The sequence below is a fragment of the Schistocerca serialis genome, chromosome 6, assembly GCF_023864345.2.
Source record: "Schistocerca serialis cubense isolate TAMUIC-IGC-003099 chromosome 6, iqSchSeri2.2, whole genome shotgun sequence".
NCBI classification, from domain to species: domain Eukaryota; kingdom Metazoa; phylum Arthropoda; class Insecta; order Orthoptera; family Acrididae; genus Schistocerca; species Schistocerca serialis.
In genome coordinates, this window is record NC_064643.1 from 426,287,724 (window position 1) to 426,307,351 (window position 19,628).

A 19,628-nucleotide genomic window follows, 5' to 3' on the forward strand; every position below is an offset into this window, starting at 1 on the left:
TCCGAGAACAAAAAGAATCATCTGAAAAATCGATCCGCGAGCTAGGCGAACAAATGACGCAGAAATCTGAAAAATCGATCCGCGAGCTAGGCGAACAAATAGACGAAAAACTAATCCAGCAGACAAATAAAGTCGACAAGTCGATGCAGAGAGTGTCCGATGATATCTCACAAAGAATAAACAATCTGGCAAGTGAAATAAAAAGTGATATTATGAAAGAATTAGGCCGTACATTTGAACAAATCAATGATCGTCTACAAGCCTTAGAACAGAGCAAGCGGAGTCGCGATGCCGAATCTAAAGAAAGCGAAAAACGGCTACTTAGGAATTTCCAAGAGCTGAGGGAAGAATGCCAAAGGGAATATCAGCAGGTACTCTCGAGGGTCCAAGAGGCAGAAACGCATTGTCCCACGTCCGTTAGCAACACAATAGCGGACAACAGTTTAGCGATCCACGCGTTGGAACAGCAAGTAGAACAATTGAAGCAGACTGGGGCGGAGGACAAGAGACAAATAGATGATAAGATTGCGGCATTAGCGGACATTGTAGGCACGATGAAGCTGACGGAAAGCGAGAACAATACTACACCGGTAGCGGCCGCAGAGACTGAAGAAGTGCATTCGCTTCTGAGATTTCAGAAGGGATAATTCGAAGTGAACAGGCAACACAAGGCTGTAACAGGCGAATTACAAGAACACGTGGCGCATCTGGAAAACCGCATGGCGGGTGATTCCGAACTCGCCAATAGCACTAAAAATAGCCGTACGAACAGTGCAGAGAGGGACTCCGGCCATGAGGGAGATTTTGACGACAGGGAAGAATGTAATTTGAGGGGCAGACATGAGAAAAATTGAAACATTCAAGGGCCTCGACAGGAGGAAATGCGGGGATTTGATTTCAAACATTTCCTTACGGTAAGAAAGTTTGAGATATTCCGAAATTCGCAAAAAGGAATACATCCACGAGCATGGCTCGAGCAATTTGAGTTCTGTCTTCCTCCCGACTGGGCAAGTTCACATAAGATAGAATATATGTGTGGCTATTTGGAAGGCGAACCGGCGATTCGCATGAGGTCGGCTGCGCGTCACTGCAACTCCACTCGGGAGTTTCGACAAGCCTTTCTCTCCGCCTATTGGTCGGAAGCGGCAAGAGATAGGGTCAAACATGGCATAATTATGCTGCCAAATTTGAACCAGTCTGGTTTCGGCAGCCCTGCACGCCTATTCGACCACATGCTGCAGGCAAATCAATTTTTATACGATCCATACGGGCCTGCGGAACTAATTAGGATATGCATCACCAAATAGCCGATGCACTTGCGGCACGTCATTCTTGCGGGACGATGCAAAGAGGACGTCGAAACGTTTAAAACACTTCTCCAAGAGTTGGAATATAATACAGCAGAATGCCCGCCTAATTAAGTTATTACGGGGCACAGCAGCGCGACCGCAGTCGTGGCCGTATTACTAATCAACGGCGTGACTGGTCGTCGCGACGCGAACGAAACAATAATCGGGACCGGCCGTATAGAAACTGGGGTAACAGTCGCGAACACAGGTGGAACAACGGAAATGATCGAGGACGTGGACAAGATCGTGAACGCTACAGGTACGGCAACCAGAATCGATATCACGGTGAACACGGTGGGAATAGGACTGTAGGCGGAGCACCTCATGATGTTGAAATTCGGCCGGCTAACCCTAGACATAACCCAGCAAATAGAAATGAGCAAAACCGGCAATGACTAACGATCAGCGCAGAAGGAGCCCAATCGGAACAAATGAGCGACATGGCAAATGTGTAGAAAGGACAGTGAGATGTAGAGAGGACGGTGAAGAGAACGAATTGATTAGTTTAAATTTGTGACGTATGCATTTTGAATAATATGTTGGTAAAAATAATGATAAAGATGTTTCTATGTGATTGATTGAAGTGATGTATTTAATTTTTTTTTCCTTGTGCAATTAGGATTTAGGTTGGTTCAAATGTGAAGATAAAAGGTTTCTTTGTGAACGAGTGAAATGCTGTTTATGTTTTTTTTTGTGTAAATTGAAAAGAGTCGCTCCTGAGAGAACCAAGATCTGTGTTGAATTAATGCAAAACTCAGGGGAGTATCCGATCTGTGGGTATTATGGGTCTGGCAAACCCAGGTCCCCAGCTGTTAGTAGCCTTGTTTCCGATTTTCTGCTTTCAGTGCTACTATCTATCTATTACTATTCTATATCTGTCAGTATAAATGAGGATCTCTTACTACAGTATGCGTGCTGTATGAATATTTTAAGATAGGAGAACTCTGAGAAAGGAATGAGTAAGTTTGGAATCTTGAAAACAGGATGCGATAATACGATTGTTTAACCATTGGCTTCCCAATATGCGATGATATGTTAATATTGATGATATATGTCTTTTTTGTTCTTTATAGCTGAGTACGTAAAGTGCTGTATGTGGATTTCGTAAGTATATTGATTCCCTTCAAGGTGAAAGAAGAATTGTGGTTTGTGTAATTTACGTCGCCCTGAAATATTATTGTGGCAGTCAATACGAGCAGTTTTTCAGCAAATGGAGAATGGTACAGAAATATGGATCCTTTCTGTAGTCATGATTGATGTTGAGCCAAAGCCTGGAAAACTTATTCTGCGTTAATACTTGTCCTAGAAAAGCGACGTTTATGTATTTTTGCTGATGCTGTGAGCATTACAGCTTACCGTTTTCGCTGGTGCGGGATGCACTGCAGCCTATATGATTTGTACTGAGGAAATTTCCCTCTTGAAGGTAGAGGATGATTAAATAATTTTGATTATGGGAACGAAGGAAAGCTTGGTTTAAGGTAATAAGGATGAAGCAAAACATTTGTCATTTAAACTGCAGGAGGATTCGGATCTTTTGTGTCTGTTGTAAGTTCAATATGTTAAGATGATACTGTTTTACAGAATAGAGGTGACCACAATTTTGCCATTCATGAGAAATGAATCCAGAATAACCACCACAGGCGAAATGACTGATTTGGAAGCGAGAGGTAACTTAAAGAAGGAACGAAATCGCAGCAAAATGGGTAAGAAAATGTAGTATAACCTGTATAATGCAGACATTTTTACCGTTCTCAGAGCCATCTGTGTGATTAATTCTTGTGATAACGTAATTTTAGATGAAATTTTCTTACTGTTTTGTGTGAATATATGAGTATGATAAATGTATAATTGCGAGTCTCTTTTCAGGTGTGCGAACTGGTATAAATGTTTTGGTGTGTAAATAACCATTGTTCTTTTTACTGTGTATGTTTAAGGAAAGTTTCTCCATATTTATCATGTGACAAGACGTATGCCGCGAGCGTCAAGAAGAGGACGAATTAGAACAATGTTGTAGTGGTATATACACGGTGTTGAAATAGCATTGAAGTAGCTTATTGGCTTAACTAGTAGTGGATAGAAGTAGAATATTGAGTAATGCATGTTTATGGGTAGTTAGTTTGTAGAATAGACAACAGGTGTGCATGTATGTGTGTGTAAATAACATGTGAACCCTATGCTGTCCTGACCTATACTTGCACAAGGCATAATCCTATTCATTTTAGTGAATTAATAAGTAGCTTTGGATTTATTAAAACGTAAGTGAACCACATTAGTGATGTGGATTTAAATATTATATTGTCAGTTCATTTAATTTTTTATTTTTTTTACATTGTAAAGTCATTTCACTTTTATTTTTTTACATTGTCAAGTCATTTAAATTTTATTTTATATTGTCAATTCATCTAATTATTTTTATAAAAAAAATAATAAAAAAAATTAAGTCTCACTTTGTTCTTAAAAATTGTGAAAGACAATACTAAGTGGTATTATGTATGACATTGTGTAATCACATAAGGATGATGAAAAATTTCTGTGAATGCAGTTGAGAACGTGAAAGCGAACCGGCAAAACTCTTAAGAGACAGAGGGAGCAGCCGGACTAGTTGTAAACTGGCGGGTTTCCCAGCAGGACACGCTGTCAGCCAGGCCACTTCGGGAGCGCGGCCGACAACAAAAGAAGGTACGCGGCAAACACTTTCCCTTGTACCTGGAGCTAATGGGCGGCCGCCCCGGGCGACCCTTCCTCGAGGCGATGACCTGAGATGGGCGAGCGGTCCACCGCGCGGAAATCCATCTGCTGGCAACGCACCACACACACGCGACCGTGACGAGACGGCCGCGGAGAAACAACACAAGGGGCGTGGAGCCTTTTGACAAGTACTGTCCAGAGAAACTTGCGGACGTCAACGACGCCTATCGACATTTCCTGACGGATGCCTACTGTCAAGCGACAGTAAATCATGGTTCGATGTTCTCTGGTCGCTAAGGGTGGCACAAAAGAAGAGCCATTAAGTGTCATCCTTGCCCAGGAATATCAAACCGGCGAGTCAATCGAGGATAACTCAAGAATGTAACAACACAAAGGGCGTGGAGCCTTTTGACACGTACTGTCCAGAGAAACTGGCAGACTTCAACGACGCCTATCAACATCTCCTGACGGATGCCCACTGTCAAGCGACAGTAAATCATGGTTCGATGTTCTCTGGTCGCCAAGGGTGGCACAAAAGAAGAGCCATTAAGTGTCATCCTTGCCCAGGAATATCAACCTGGCGTGTCAATCGAGGATACCGCACGAATTTGACAACACAAACATGGAACCAAATCGAGATGTACGTGACACAGACCACCAAGAGAAACTTCATGAGAGGGCAGAGACGGCGGGATTGCACGCAACAGATGGACAAAAATCCCTACTGACAGCTGCGGCGACGAACCCCCTCCCCCACCCCTTATACTGTCCCTCGGAACAGTGGAACTAGTGAGTGTAACAGTGAACAGTGATTATACGGTTCTTAGTTCAATGCATATACGTGTGTTTCAGTCACAGAAACTTTGACTCGTGTGTTTTGCAGGGATTCGATTTATTGGTGTTTATTAGACTGACTCTTGTATTTTGCAGGTGTTCTATTTTTGTTTTTTTTTAGACTTTGACTCTTGTATTTTGCAGGTGTTCTATTTATTATTTTTTTTAGACTTTGACTCTCGTATTTTGCAGGTGTTCTATTTATTGTTCTTTTTAGACTTTGACTCTTGTATTTTGCAAGGTGTTTTATTTATTGGTGTCTTTTTTTTTTAGATGTTGACTAGTGTACTGTTTTATTGATCAATGTTTGTTCTTGTGTGATGTATTAGATTTGTGTTATTTTGTTTCGTAAATTCATTCATGTGGCATTGCATAGTTTATCAGTCAGATTGCTATTCATTCCCATTGGACTGTGATCGATTAGCCTTTGCATGGGGCATATTTATTGTGAGGAACCCCTTAAGGGTAACAATCACATAATTATTGAAGTTTCAGTATAATGACACAGTGCTCATTGTTTGCTAGCTAATTGAAATATAGGAGAGTGATTAAATTGTGCCACATAGTTATTTTAATTCTACAAATTACTAGTTTTATACGATATAGAATTTTTTTGCGATAACCACTTTGTAAAACATGTTTTTTCTCTTATCATTTTTTTTTTGCTTTTGCGGATTGTGCATTGTAATGTTCTGCTTTATAATACCGATGTTATTTGATGTTCTTTTTTTTTAATTGTTGTGGCATCTTTGCTATTTTCATAAATTTTACTTGTTAATAAACAGTCATAAATTTGCCTGTGATCAGTTGGCTCTTGCAATGAGCAAATACTGGTGAACTCCATAAGGGTAACAACCAGAAATTGTTTTCATATTAATGACACAGGAACCATTGTTTTTACTTGCTGACCGAATTAGGTCTACACTATCTTTTAAATAGGTGTCACAGATTGTGTTTTTTTTTTGTTTGAAATTAGTAGATTTTAAAGATTTGTTGAAATTATTGTGTTTTAGCAAGTAGCTGGTGACCTTTTGCCTTTTCTTTACACTTTTGGTTTAAGTAGGATGTGAGAAGCCTGCTTGGGAATGTCCTAGCATGGCCAGTAAATTCCCTGCACAGTCTTTTCCCGGAGCGTTGGGGTTATGAAAGGTCTCTGTTGGATTCCTTTCATGTTTGATTTCTTAAATCTGTTGTCATTTATGGAATAAATTCCTCTTCTAAATTTACTGCGGCGTTTCTGACTATCTGGGAGGAGACTGAGTAGTGGAACGTGTTACCTTTACACGTAAACAAGAACGATCTGTCACACTACTACACTTTAAAACACAGTTTATATGTAATTCATGTCACACAGTCTCATACGGAACCTACATCCGCTTTCTGTTATATACTGTATATGATAAGATACTGTCATCCCCCTTCCCTTCTGTGTGAGAGGATGAATGATCAAATGTGTTTGTAGTTGCATGCTTGAGGGTAGCAGACAAGGCTGTCTGCTAGAGAACAGTAGGACCAACGTCGGAACAGGTAGCTACGCTTTCTTAAAGCAGAGAGGTTTCCATCCTTAGTATGGTTCTGTCTGTCCGTTGTCATGTTGGTATAGGAAGCTGCCCCTCTTGCCCCTTCCGTTTGTTTTTGTGAGCCACCCTCAGGAAGCACGCTCGGGAGTAGGCAGTTGCTGTCTGGCGGTGGCGAGTGTCTGAAGTGGTAAGATCTCCGGCTAAGCACGTGTCTGCTAAGTCCATAGGACAATGGATTTGTTAAGTTCAGCCTAACTGAAAATTTAATCATCTTTATTTCGGGTTTAACTCTAAAATATCTAAGGTTATCTTAAATTGCAGCGTAGTGTAATTCTCGTGTGAAGTTCATATTATTTTTCCGGTTGTTGCTTTGTTACTACTTTGTGAGTAAAGTGGAACCACGTGTTGATCAGTAACTCTAACTAAGATCAATCTTAAATGCGAATGCTTGTGTGATTATAACGTCTCGTCTTGACAATATTTTCAATATAGCAACTTTTCCTTATGTTCAACCCACGTGGGGTATACTTTGCGAGACCAGTATCACGTGCTTATATAACTGTTTGACCCGTCAGGTTAACAGTAAGACGTTAATAACCAGTTCGAGGTTTTTCTTTTGTAATTTGCTTTTCGATCTAATTTATTTTAACTATCAAAATTATTCTGGAGTTATACGCTTTGTGTAAACCAAGTTGACCACGTGGTGTAATCATCAAAGTAGCCTTCAGCTATTCTTTTTGGGAAGATTTCACAAAGAGTTAATATGAATTTAGTATACCAGTGTGTGGTAATTACATGACGGACAGGATTGTGTTACGAACGTAATTTCTTGGGTGAAAACTGAATCTGTTGGTTGTGGTTAATTTCTTCTTGCTTATGTTTCAACGTTCTTTGGGTGTTGTTTTGTGAATGCAGCGTTGTATGCAGTCTCCCAATCTTGGCTCCATATTTGATGTGTTCCGTAAGATTAAAATCTCACATTTTTACAATCCTTAAACAAGGCACCAGCTCAGTTATAACTCACGTATGATATGCTGAAATTTCAATGAACAATCTCAAAATAAATTTCCAAATATAAACTGATTTCTTTCTTTTTATTTAAATTCTCCTTTTTTTATATAGATATATTACCGGTTGTTGTATGACTGTAAAAGATTATAATCAATGTTAGTGTGATTGGTAATGTGGTAAACCTAGACTAGTTACCTGGTGAAACAGTTGCGCAGTAATGCACAGTTAACTTCTCCCCAGACAGCTCACAGCTTTTAACCCGCTTTTATTCTACTATTAGCACCCGATTTCAGCATAGCAAATTCGTGTAGCAATATTACAAAATGCATGTGAATTTTGTGCATATAAGAAAGCTTTATTTGCTAAATTCTGTACAAGTGTGAAGATAAAGAAGAAACCAATCGATTTTTTTATGTAGCGGGCCCTATGTATGGTTGCTGAATAAATATATGTACCTCACTGCAGAGAATGTTTTATTTTTTCAAACTTCTCATTACAATTTTACTGCTACCAGTATATTCACTGCAATATTTAGAATCCCGCAGCAACACCAAGCAGCCTGAATCACAATAGAGCAGTCAGCATCTTCAGTCATTGATAATCTGAATGATAGACCAACTTTCATGTACATCAATAGTTTGGCAGTTATTGTCTGATAGCGGCTATTGAGACGAATCCCATGATGTGTAACAGTAAGGACTTCGAAGGTCAACGAAGATCACAAAGGTGGCATGAACGTCCATTTACAGATGGTGTTCGAAGTGATGACCACTGGTATCAATGCAGTGCTGCTATCCTCTTATCATGGATTGAGTGGTATTCCTTATCACATTGGAACTTATCGAAGCACATGCTCTGACAATTCTCTCTCTCATATCTTTAGGTGTAGTTGAAAGATCTTTATAAACAATGTCTTTTACAAATCCCCACAAGAAAAAATCAAAGACGTCAAGTCTGGTGAACGAGCCAGCCGCGGCACATCTCCTCCGTGTCCAATCCAACGATTTGGGAATTGTCTCTGCAACTCATTTCTAGCCAACATCGAAATATGCACCGGACTCCCATCGTTTTGATACCACATTCTGTTCCTTGTTCCTAAAGGTATTTCTCCCAATAACAGAACTATTGTTTCTCGTAGAAATGTGGTGTACTTCCTGCTATTAACATTTCCTTTGATGAAATAGGACCTATAGTTCTGTCCTCCAGAATCCCACACCATACATTCACAGATGACGGTTTTACGTGTGCAACTTGCTTCTACAAACATGGATTTTCAGTTGCCCAATAATGCATGTTATGCAAATTAATATTTCCATGGTTCGTGAATGTAGCCTCGTCAGTAAATAATATTAAATTAATAAATGCGTCACTCATGTGAATCTGAAATTGAGCTCATCGGCAGAATTCAGTGCGATGCATACAATCCATACCAGTTAATTCTTGGTGGAGACTGATATAGTAAGGAAGATATTTATGGCGATATGGAATATGAACAACGCTACTCTGGCTCATGCCAGATTCCCTTGCAATTGACGCTAACTAACACAAGGATCTCGAGCCGCAGTGGCAAAAGTATCAACTATCATACTTTCGGAAGCAATAGTTAGTGGCTCACCCTGTATATATATATATACATAAACAAACACACATACACACACACACACACACACACACACACACACACACACATATATATATATATATATATATATATATATATATATATATATATATATATACACTCTGTGAGCAATGCAGCTCAGTTGGTGAGCATCTTCAACACAAAACTTGTGACCAGAAGAAGAAGAGGAAGGGGAAAATGAAAAGAACGGGTTACTAACCTAATAATATATGGGCGATAATTGTAGATCCATCCATTTACCGCAAAACAAGTGTTCTCCTGTCAATGCTAACGCATACTGGTTGAGTCTGCTTTGAGCATGTATGTGCATTTTCAAAAACACGGTTTCAGTCCAAGTACTAGCTGGTGCAAAAGATAATGCAACCTGTCGATGGTGTAACATACATGACATTCAGTGAAAGCAGTGAAATACCCTCACTAGAAAATGTAATGCTGAACAATGTTTTTATATTTGATGATTTCACTGTGGAAAATCGGGATAAAATTCTACAATACCTCTGTTTCTCGTCATATGTGCGTTGACATGTTGTATTTGAGTCAGAAACATTCCAGAAACCTGAAACAATGGTGAGGGATGATGAAAAGCTCATTATTAGCTTCTAACAGGAAAATATGAATCTAAACCACATTTACCAGGCCCATATTGGAACTGACATGTCATTCTATGAATTTGTAAAGATATCAGGAGATTTCTCGAATCATAAACAGTATGGAATTCTTGTTGTTAACAAAGCAAGAATTTTGGATAATGGTACATAAAGACACAACTTCCAACAGTTTCTATACATTTATCTTTGGAAGGGGTGAATACATTGTAGTTCACATCAAGTTGGATGGCAGCCCTATGCACATCCCCCACCATTAGCTGCTACCAATAAGATTCATTCTCATTCCGAGCGGCTAGACGCGCGTTACAAAGTAGACTGCTAGAATCCCTCTCTCACATTCTGCAATGTTGCCGTATTTTGCGACAATGTAGTTTCATTCACAGAGTGTCCGAATTATCCAAACAGATGTCGATGTTACTTTCTTGTGGTAATATAGGTGTGAATATGTATGTGTAAACATTTTAATATGATTTCCAAACGAAAATGTCATGTGACGGCAATAAACGTGAAGTCTCTCACAAGCAACTTTAATTAAATTGCATACCTGTGGAATATCGTCTTAGTTGTGCGACTGGATTTGTCATTTCCTGACAGAAAGATCACTGTATGTAGTAATCGACAGAAAATCAGCGAGTAAAACAGAAGTGATACCTGGAATTTGCAATGAAGTGTTATAGTCGCTCCTCTGTTCTTGATTTAATAAACGATATAGGAGACAGTCGGAGCAGACCTCTTAGACTGTTTGCAGATGATGCTGTGATTTACCGTCTTATGAAGTCATCAGAGATTAAACCAATTAGAAGATGAGACAACATATGTGTATGGTCATAAGTGTGGCAACTGACTCTAAATAATGAAAATTCTGAAATCATCCATGTGAGTACTAAAAGGAATCCACTAAATTCGGTTTACAGGAAAAAAAACACACGATTATGAAGGCTGTAAATTCAGTTAAATACTTAGTGATTACAGTTACGAATAACTTAAAATACAACTATCACATGGACAAAGTTGTGTGGAAAGCAAACCAATGAAGCGATTTATAGGCACAATACTTAGAAAATGCAATACGTCTTTTAAAGACACTATGCTTTTCCGCCCTCTTCTGCAGTACTGCTGATAGGTGTGTGACCCGCACCATATAGAATTTATCTAAAAAGTTCAAAGAAGGGCAGTTAATTTTGATTTTCGCGAAACAGGGGAGAGACTACTACAGATATAATCCAAACAAAGGCGCTTTTCGGTGTGGCAGAATTTTCTCACGAAATTTCAGTCTCCAACTCTCTCCTTAGAGTGTGAAAATATTTTGTTGGCACCCACTTACATGGGGAAGAATGATATCATAATAAAATAAGAGAAATTAGAGCACGTAAGGGAAGAATAAAGCGTTCGTGTTTGCTGTGCGCTGTTAGAGAGGGGGACGGTAGAGAAATAGCTTCAAGGTGGTTCTATGAAAGCTCTGCCAGTCACTTAATTCTTAATTGCAGAGTAATCATGTAGATGTGGATGTTTCACAAGCAGTGAAGGAGGTTTATGTCCGGCGTTACAGCTTCTTCAAATGTTATTCTGAAAGCGATATTTCTGTTTTTGAGATTTTGAAGGCACAAGAACGAACAACGGACGTATGTGTAAGCAATACAACTCTATAGAGAATAGTAAACATTAGTGTCAGAGCTGTAGAGACCTCAGGATAATTTGTTTTCGTGTCCCCTGAGAATCATCGAAATCGCAACGAACCCGTAACTCAAATAGATGGCTTAAAGAATGAAGTGTTAAACCCCTCCGTGTTTGAAATATATATAAGAAGGGAATACCCAACATCACAAAAGTTTGTTATAAGTACACCTAAGGAAATTGGCTCCGAAAATAGAACTTAGTCAATGCAAAGAATTTTAAAGTTTTTGGTTTCAGATATGTTGAGAAGAGAGATTTTAATTGAAAGAAGTGACACAGAAGCAGCACGAACCACATCCATTATACAGATGCACGATACAAGAGGAGGAAGTAGTTCTACAGTGTGCTACCTTGGTGAAACATGGGGGAATCAGAGTCATTGCATGAATATCTGCTGGAAAATAAGAGATGGTACTGGTGGTTTTAACATAACTGTTGTCTGTGGGAACACAGTACGGCAACACGGACTTCGTTTGCCCACTCTCTGCTCCCACACATGCGCAAACCCTGTCCCCTCCATGCTTCCTTACCACTCCGCCTCTACGCGCGGAATCGCCATCCTATGTGAAGCGGGCTATAGTATACATCATGCCATGGGGAAGTTCCCATGTATCCTTCGCGTTCCACCCTATAGGATGAGTATACAAAGAGAATTCGTCTTTACGTAGGTGGAAAATATCAGCCTCTCAAACATAAAGTTACCAATCTAGAGATATGTATCCAGATCCTTCTGAGATTGATCAACGAATTAAATGCCAGGGTTGCAGAACCTTAAAAGAACATAAACGACGTAACTGTAAAGGTTGACAGAAATGCACGGAACGTATAAAAGGTGGACCCTGCAAATGAGTCTGCTTAGTATACACTATGATATCAGAAGTATCCGGGCACCCCCAAGAAAGTTACGTTTTTCATATCAGCCACGTACTGGCAGGTACTCCATACCAGCAAACTCAGTAGTCATTAGATATCGTGTGCCTAGGTCCACTGTTTCCGGTGTGATAGTGAAGTGGAAACATGAAGCGACACGTACAGCACAAAAGCGAACGATCCGATCTCATGTGTTGACTGACAGAGACCACCGACAGTTGAAGAGGGTTTAATAGGCAGATATCTGTGCAAACCATTCCAGGCTGCATCAGGATCCACTGCAAGTTCTATGGCAGTTAGGTGGGGGGTGAGGGAACATGGATTTCATGGTCAAACGGATGCTCATAAGCCACTCATGACGCCGGTAAATACCAAACGACGCCTCGCTTGGTGAAAGGAGCGTAAACAGTGAAAAAACGTAGTGCAGTGACGAATCACGGTACACAATGTGGCGATCCGATGGTAGGATGTGGGTATGGCAAATTCCCAGTGAACGTCATCTGCCAGCGTGTGTAGTGCCAACAGTAAAATTCGGAGGCGGTGGTCTAATGGTGTAGGCGAGATTCTCATGGCGGGGGCTAGCACCCCCTGTTGATTTGCGTTGCACTATCACAGCACAGGCCCAAATTCATGTTCTAAGCACCTTCTTGCTTCCCACTGTTGAAGAGCAATTCGTGGATGGCGATTGTATCTTTCAACAGGATCGAACACCTGTTCATAATACACGGCCTGTGGCGGAGTGGTGACACGACAATAATATCACTGTAATGGACTAGCCTGCCCAGAGCCCTGTCCTGAATCCTATAGAAAACCTTCGCGATGTTTAGGAACGCCGACTTCGTTCCACGCCTTACCGACTGGCATCGATAATTCTCCTGAGTGCAGCACTCCGTGAAGAATGGGCTGCCATTCCCAAAGAAAGCTTCCAGCACATGACTCAACATTTGCCTGCGAGAGAGGAAACTGTCACAAAGGCCAACACCATACTGAATTCCAGCATTACCGATGGAGGGTGCCAAGAACTTGTAAGTCATTTTCAGCCAGATGTCCGGATACTTTTGATCACATAGTGTATACTAAGATGTCGACTAAGAATAAGGTTGTTCTGTCATGGAAGTCTGTTTGAGAGGAGCTACGACTGCTAACGTTACGACATTTGGATCGAGATCAGACAACGAGAGAAACCTTTAAACAAGTTACTGAATCAGTCGGCAAACTCTCAGTGAATTTATAGATGATGATGATGGCGTTGCTGATTTTGTTAACCGTCACAGCGATTCTAGGATATACAGAAAAATGGTGTCAGCAGTAGAAAACCATACATGCTGGGCATGCAGCCTATACGATTAGAGGAAAATACATCACAGGTAGCTGACAGGGAGTTTTAATAAACCTCTTTTTCCTAAATCCCACAAAAACAGAAAATTATTTTCCCTAAGATCTGGAGATGTATCCTGAAATACTAATGACCAGTGTACATAGGAGAGTGGGAAACCAGCGCAGTACGAAATACAGAACGACTGTGAAATCTACATCAGATGCTCGATGTAGCATTGATGATGGTATTGAAATACAGCGTAAAGGAATCAGCAATCGACCCCCGTAGTATATCTAATGTGACAATCCCAAGGGGTTCATTCATCGACTACAATTGCTCATTATGTCAGCTGGTGGTGGTAATGCTACTCATTTGAATGGAGCTATTCCAGTAATTTCCAAGCTTAGAGACAGATATATATATATAATCGAATAAGTATGGAGTAACTATTCGAGAACTGCCACAGCCTGTACCATTCATCAGTTCTCCGCAGGTCATTCTGCAAATTCTTACTATCTTCTGGCGTAGCTACTTTGGCATAGACAAATACGCCATTTGCGAATAGCCTTAAAGAGCATCGGACGCTTTCCGCTAGGTCATTTATATAGGTATATTGTAAATAGCAACGGTCCTATGAAACTTCCCTGTCGTACTCCGGATATTATCTTTACATGTGTTGATTTTGTTCCGTTATGAGGGACGTGTTTAGTTCTGTTTGCAAGAAAGTCTTCAACCCAATCGCAAGTCTCCTCCGATATTCCGTAAGCTCGAATTTTTTTCGTTAAACGGCAATGCTTCTGTATTGAAGCCGAAACAACAACCACCAAACAACAGCAACAACCACATGAAGACGAATTAGAAAATTTTCATCTAAACGAGGTTAACTATGAAATCTGATTTGATAAACAAACATGTACTTACATGGCTGTTGATAATGGTTTATCAGGGATGGTGTAACACACCCCTCAGCCTCCTCCAACTCGCCTTCAACAGCAAGAACATATCGATTTAAAAAGTGTTCAGTGGGGATACAGATACATTAAACACAACACTACGAACAAAAATTTGTAACGAGAATATGTACTTACATGGTAGAATTTCCACTAGAGACTACTCACACTCTTTTCATCTGCTTCCCTACAAGTTCCAGCAGCAGAACAACCTCATCGAGATTGACTACTGTAACAAGGAAAGAGAATCTTTAACTTCTAATTTGAATTTATACTACGGAATTTCAACACCAAATTATGTACTTGTACGGCTGATGTGCCGGTGGAATCGCTACTGGCAGGTATTCCACAATCTCAGGGAGCGGCATACCCCATCAACCGACCCCATTTCAACCTCCAGTTCTCAGATTTATTTCTCCTGAATTTCGTTAATGAATGCTGTAACAATAACAAACAGAAACTTTTCAAGGGAAAATATACTGCGAAATCTGAAAATTAACTATGGAAATATACTACAAATCTGTCTCTCTGTCTCGCTCTCTTTTCTCCATCTCTCTTTCTCTCTCTGTCACTCTCTCCCTCACACACACACACACACACACATACACACGCGCGCGCGCGCGCGCGCGCGCGCACACACATGGTATTAGCGGATGGGAAATCAAACTGTCACCGAAATCTAGGAGTTGCCTCCTACCAACGCAAAAATGAAATATCTTCTAAAGAACTTGTACACACATACATGGTAAGAAGTGTTTGGACAGCCAACTATCACTGTGGTGTAGGGAGAGCCGCCTTCTACTCTAGTAAAAGTGTACACCTGTTGAGGAAATTGTAGGCAGACACGGAGATACACAGATACAAGGTTTTAAGGAAATCTGAACGGTTGAAGACAAAAATATATACTGATACAGCAGTCCTTCTTCACCCAGTTCAGGGGTTTGCCACTGGCAATGTCAGTGGGCGAGGAACGCCTCATGGTGATCATAGAGAGGAAAATGATCACAGCTGTGGGACTTAGGCAGAACGAAGATGACTGTGGAGTGGGTAGGATTTATGTAACCTCAAGATCCACATTGCAGAAAATCTGACCAGCAAGATGCAGTAAGTCTACTAGTCTACCTGTGTCACACAAGTGTTAACGGAGAATCTTTGTTTTGCTAGTACGCAGTTGTTACAGTGGTCTATAACAGACAGAGACCTGCACGTCTCCTTCTCAGAAGTAGTTGGTAGATCACTAGTGAGATAAACTTCCATGTTTCAGACAAAACTCTTAATTCTCACAGACGAAGAAGCGGCCTACTTCCTCTCTTGGTATATCCCAGATTCGTATGTGAGTGAGGGATCGTCATCTTCCTACGAGGAGTCAGTTGTATCCATGTATCTGTGTATCTGTTTGATAGAGAATATTTGGTTCTGTTTCAGAGAAATCTGTGTCTCAGTTTTCCTAGTATACACAAGCTGGGACAATGCAGGCTGTCCAGGCCGCAAGCAGGTAGTGAGACAAAGGGATCAAGATGTACCGTGTTATAGGCTGACACAATAGCCACTGGTTCCTTGCCACAGGCCTTTTGTGGGGGCCTGCCACAGACGAAATGCCAGCTGGCGCTACACCATCAGTTTAACGACGGCTGTTGTGGTTTCAGGAGCATGGCGAGACCGACAGTGGTGGTGCATGATTTATTGAAATTCACGGCATCAGCTGTTTCATGTATTGCATAAGATGGATCTTACTGACGTTTTTTGAGCACTGTTTATTCACAATACAACAATTTATGATACTCTATTTTGTATGTGTAAAGCAGTTTGTGGTTTTTGTTTCACTATAATTTTCCTTAGGACCGTGTAATTAAAACAAGTTTCATCGATATTTTTCTCATGCTACTTGGTTTTGTTTTACGAGCAGTTCAGCGACGGCTGTTGTGGTTTCAGGAGCATGGCGAGACCGACAGTGGTGGTGCATGATTTATTGAAATTCACGGCATCAGCTGTTTCATGTATTGCATAAGATGGATCTTACTGACGTTTTTTGAGCACTGTTTATTCACAATACAACAATTTATGATACTCTATTTTGTATGTGTAAAGCAGTTTGTGGTTTTTGTTTCACTATAATTTTCCTTAGGACCGTGTAATTAAAACAAGTTTCATCGATATTTTTCTCATGCTACTTGGTTTTGTTTTACGAGCAGTTCAGCGATGTTTTTCGATGTACTCGTTTTTATACTTGTACAGATGGAGTTCCTATATCTTTAGCAAGTACTGTGTTATTAGAACAGGTGTTTCCTTTATCAAAGTTTTCAGATGTTTCTCGATGTGTCGTTCGAAGGTTTCTATGACATGTGGTGAGCTACAAAGCGCTTTTCCATTTCTAAGAGAGGTTATGGTTGAGTTTCAGTTATTGATTTTTGAGAATTTGTCTGTGTGTGGACGATTTTCTTTTCATGTATCATGTATCGCTTATGGTTCTGACACACCTCGCATCCCTGACTCTGCCATTGTGTTGCTTTTGTTCCCAGTTAGTCCTGAAACAAACCACTTAAGTACAAGAATAAGCCGACTCCGTACACCTCAGTATCATGATACTCAGTAACATCACATTCAAACCAATATAAAAGTAATTAAATGCCACGAAAAAAATAAATGTTACTGTCCCAAATACAATAAAACTTACTCTGACAGCAAAAAATTCTATGCCAACGTAAAACATCTACAATGACCTGCCAAGAGCCATACTTAAAAACACAAAAGAAAAAAAGAAAACGTCCAACAATCACCAGGAAACTGGTCAAGACTCACCACATCTTGTGAATGTAATCCGGGCGGTGGCCTCGAACGTCGTACTTCACAGATGATGTCCACTATTCTCACACCACAAGTACTAGGAATTTCTGCCACCGAATGTATCAGGATGAACAAATGTATCGGGAAGCGGTAGAAGGCACCGTATTAAGACTCGTCCGAACTCTCCAAATGATTTATTGTTTCCAACCACAGTGCACCGATCATGGACTCTAGAACAATACTTTACACATGATATATTGGATGATTTGCTTAAAAATCTATCGAACTACGTTGTGTATAAATATCGCTCCGTTCTTGTTCTTCTTAACTGTATGGTATTAAATTAAGGCACATTGAGATCTGTTACTATAGATCGATATGGTGTGCTAAGCTCCAAGACTTGGTTACATTTCGAGAAATGTGGTGCACTTGGATGGATAAGGACTAGGAAAGCTCTATTCAGTCAAGAGAGGTGGAGTGTAGCTATATTCGTCTGCTCGGTTGAGGAATAATTGGGTAGTGATGTAGCGGGGTAGGTAGGTCAATGCCGAGGTGACGATGGTCTTTTAACGTAAGAGGACTAGATAGCTCTGTGACCGCCATACGCGAGGTCCTAGAAATATGTATAGTGTTCTCTGGTATAATTTGATCCTCTTTATGTGTTCGAGAATTAAGTGTTGAATGACATGCTGAGCAGTCATCTATGAATAGTCGCAATGATACTTGCAAAGTAGAGGATGTAAGGTTTAGCTATGACACTGAAATTAAGAAAACAAGCTGTCACATGAATGGCCAGTGTTGGACTTACTGTAAAATTTTTGGCGATATCAGCTGTGATGGATAATATTACAGTAGGTCTGTGGTGTCTTATCCATCGCATCTGTGCATTGGGTACGACATAATGATTGACTGACAATGCTTGCTTGAGTTGGGGGAGAAATTTTGGTTTGATGGACCGCAACTTCCAGGGTTGATAGTACCGAAAACGGTGATCCTGTACTTGTGTGCAAAAATGACCAATCACTAGAAATTGAATACAGAGTTATAAACTATTCGGTCACTGTGACATGTGAGTTTAAATGTAGAGGTGGTCAATCACTTTCGAGGGAAGTGGCTACAACGCCAGCAGGCTCTTTTTTTTCCTTGTGTTGTGGGTGTCCTTTATTTAAAATCATTCAATGTTATGTTATCGACCGTAAGAATATGATTTATAAGGTGCAAGGTATAGTTTCCTGCGAGAGACCGTGCATCAGTCCTTGTTAACGTCTCTTTAGAATCAGACAATGATTTCGAAGTCGCGGCAGAAAGACGAAATGCTCGGTAGTGTGCAAAAGCGTGTTAGAAAACACTGTTTGAACAAGGGCCAGAGCCAGCTTCTCATTCGCTTAGAGTATGTGTGATCAAACTTTAAAGGGGTATCTGCCGTGTGTGTGTATATTTAATATGATCTTGTTCATATAGGCATTTGTAATTTGAGGTGTTGGATTTGGTGAGCTGTTAGGAACTCTTGGATGGTTGCACTCTGAGTTATTCGGGGGTTGGAGGGGGGTATTGTGAATTCCTTTTGTTCACGCTGGAGGTGGATCGCATTGGGGCGTTCGTGACTTTTTCACTGTTTGATGGTAGAGGATAAAGATGATAGGGTATTGAGGATCTGTTGCACTTGTACCTAGTTTGAGGCGTACAACATTGTGTGCATTTCCGGCGAATGATCAAAACAAGGTCCTGTTGTAGTAGCTGAGATCGTTCTGTTTATAGACAGGTTGCAGAAGGAAATAGATATGTCTTTCTCCGACTTAAATTGCAGAGATATGATGGGTGAGGATAAATGCTTACCCATCTATGCTTAGAAAGGGAGAATGCTTTTTTATTATTAAGTGAGTTTTTGCAGGAGAGAATATGGTTTGATATATGTGAGTGGAAATTGTGAGCGAAGGGTGAATGACGTCGGGTTCGCTGGCTGGGGGAGACACTGTTTACATGTCCTGTTGGAGATGCAAGGGGGAGATAGAGATCTACGCTATTCAGGAATCCATTTGTGCACTATATGTCGTTAGACAATAGCTCGAGAGCAGGTACAGGGAGAGCCCACTTCAGCATTCTGGTCCTGGGGGCTGAGTGGACGGCTGTTTAGATGGACAGCTATGTGGCTTTGACATGCCGCCGGCGGCGCTCGGACACTCGCTTTGTAAGGCGCTATGGGATTAGTTTGAGAATTTAGTACTTGTTTCGGTGGTTATTGGATTAAGAACTATAATATTGAACGTCATGTCCTCAGTGGGACCACTGTGTAATTGAGTAAGTGTGTTTATGTATTTGAAGATATGTTTCGCGAATGGTAATGTTAAGTTGATGGTGCAGTTTAGCTACCACTGTAAAA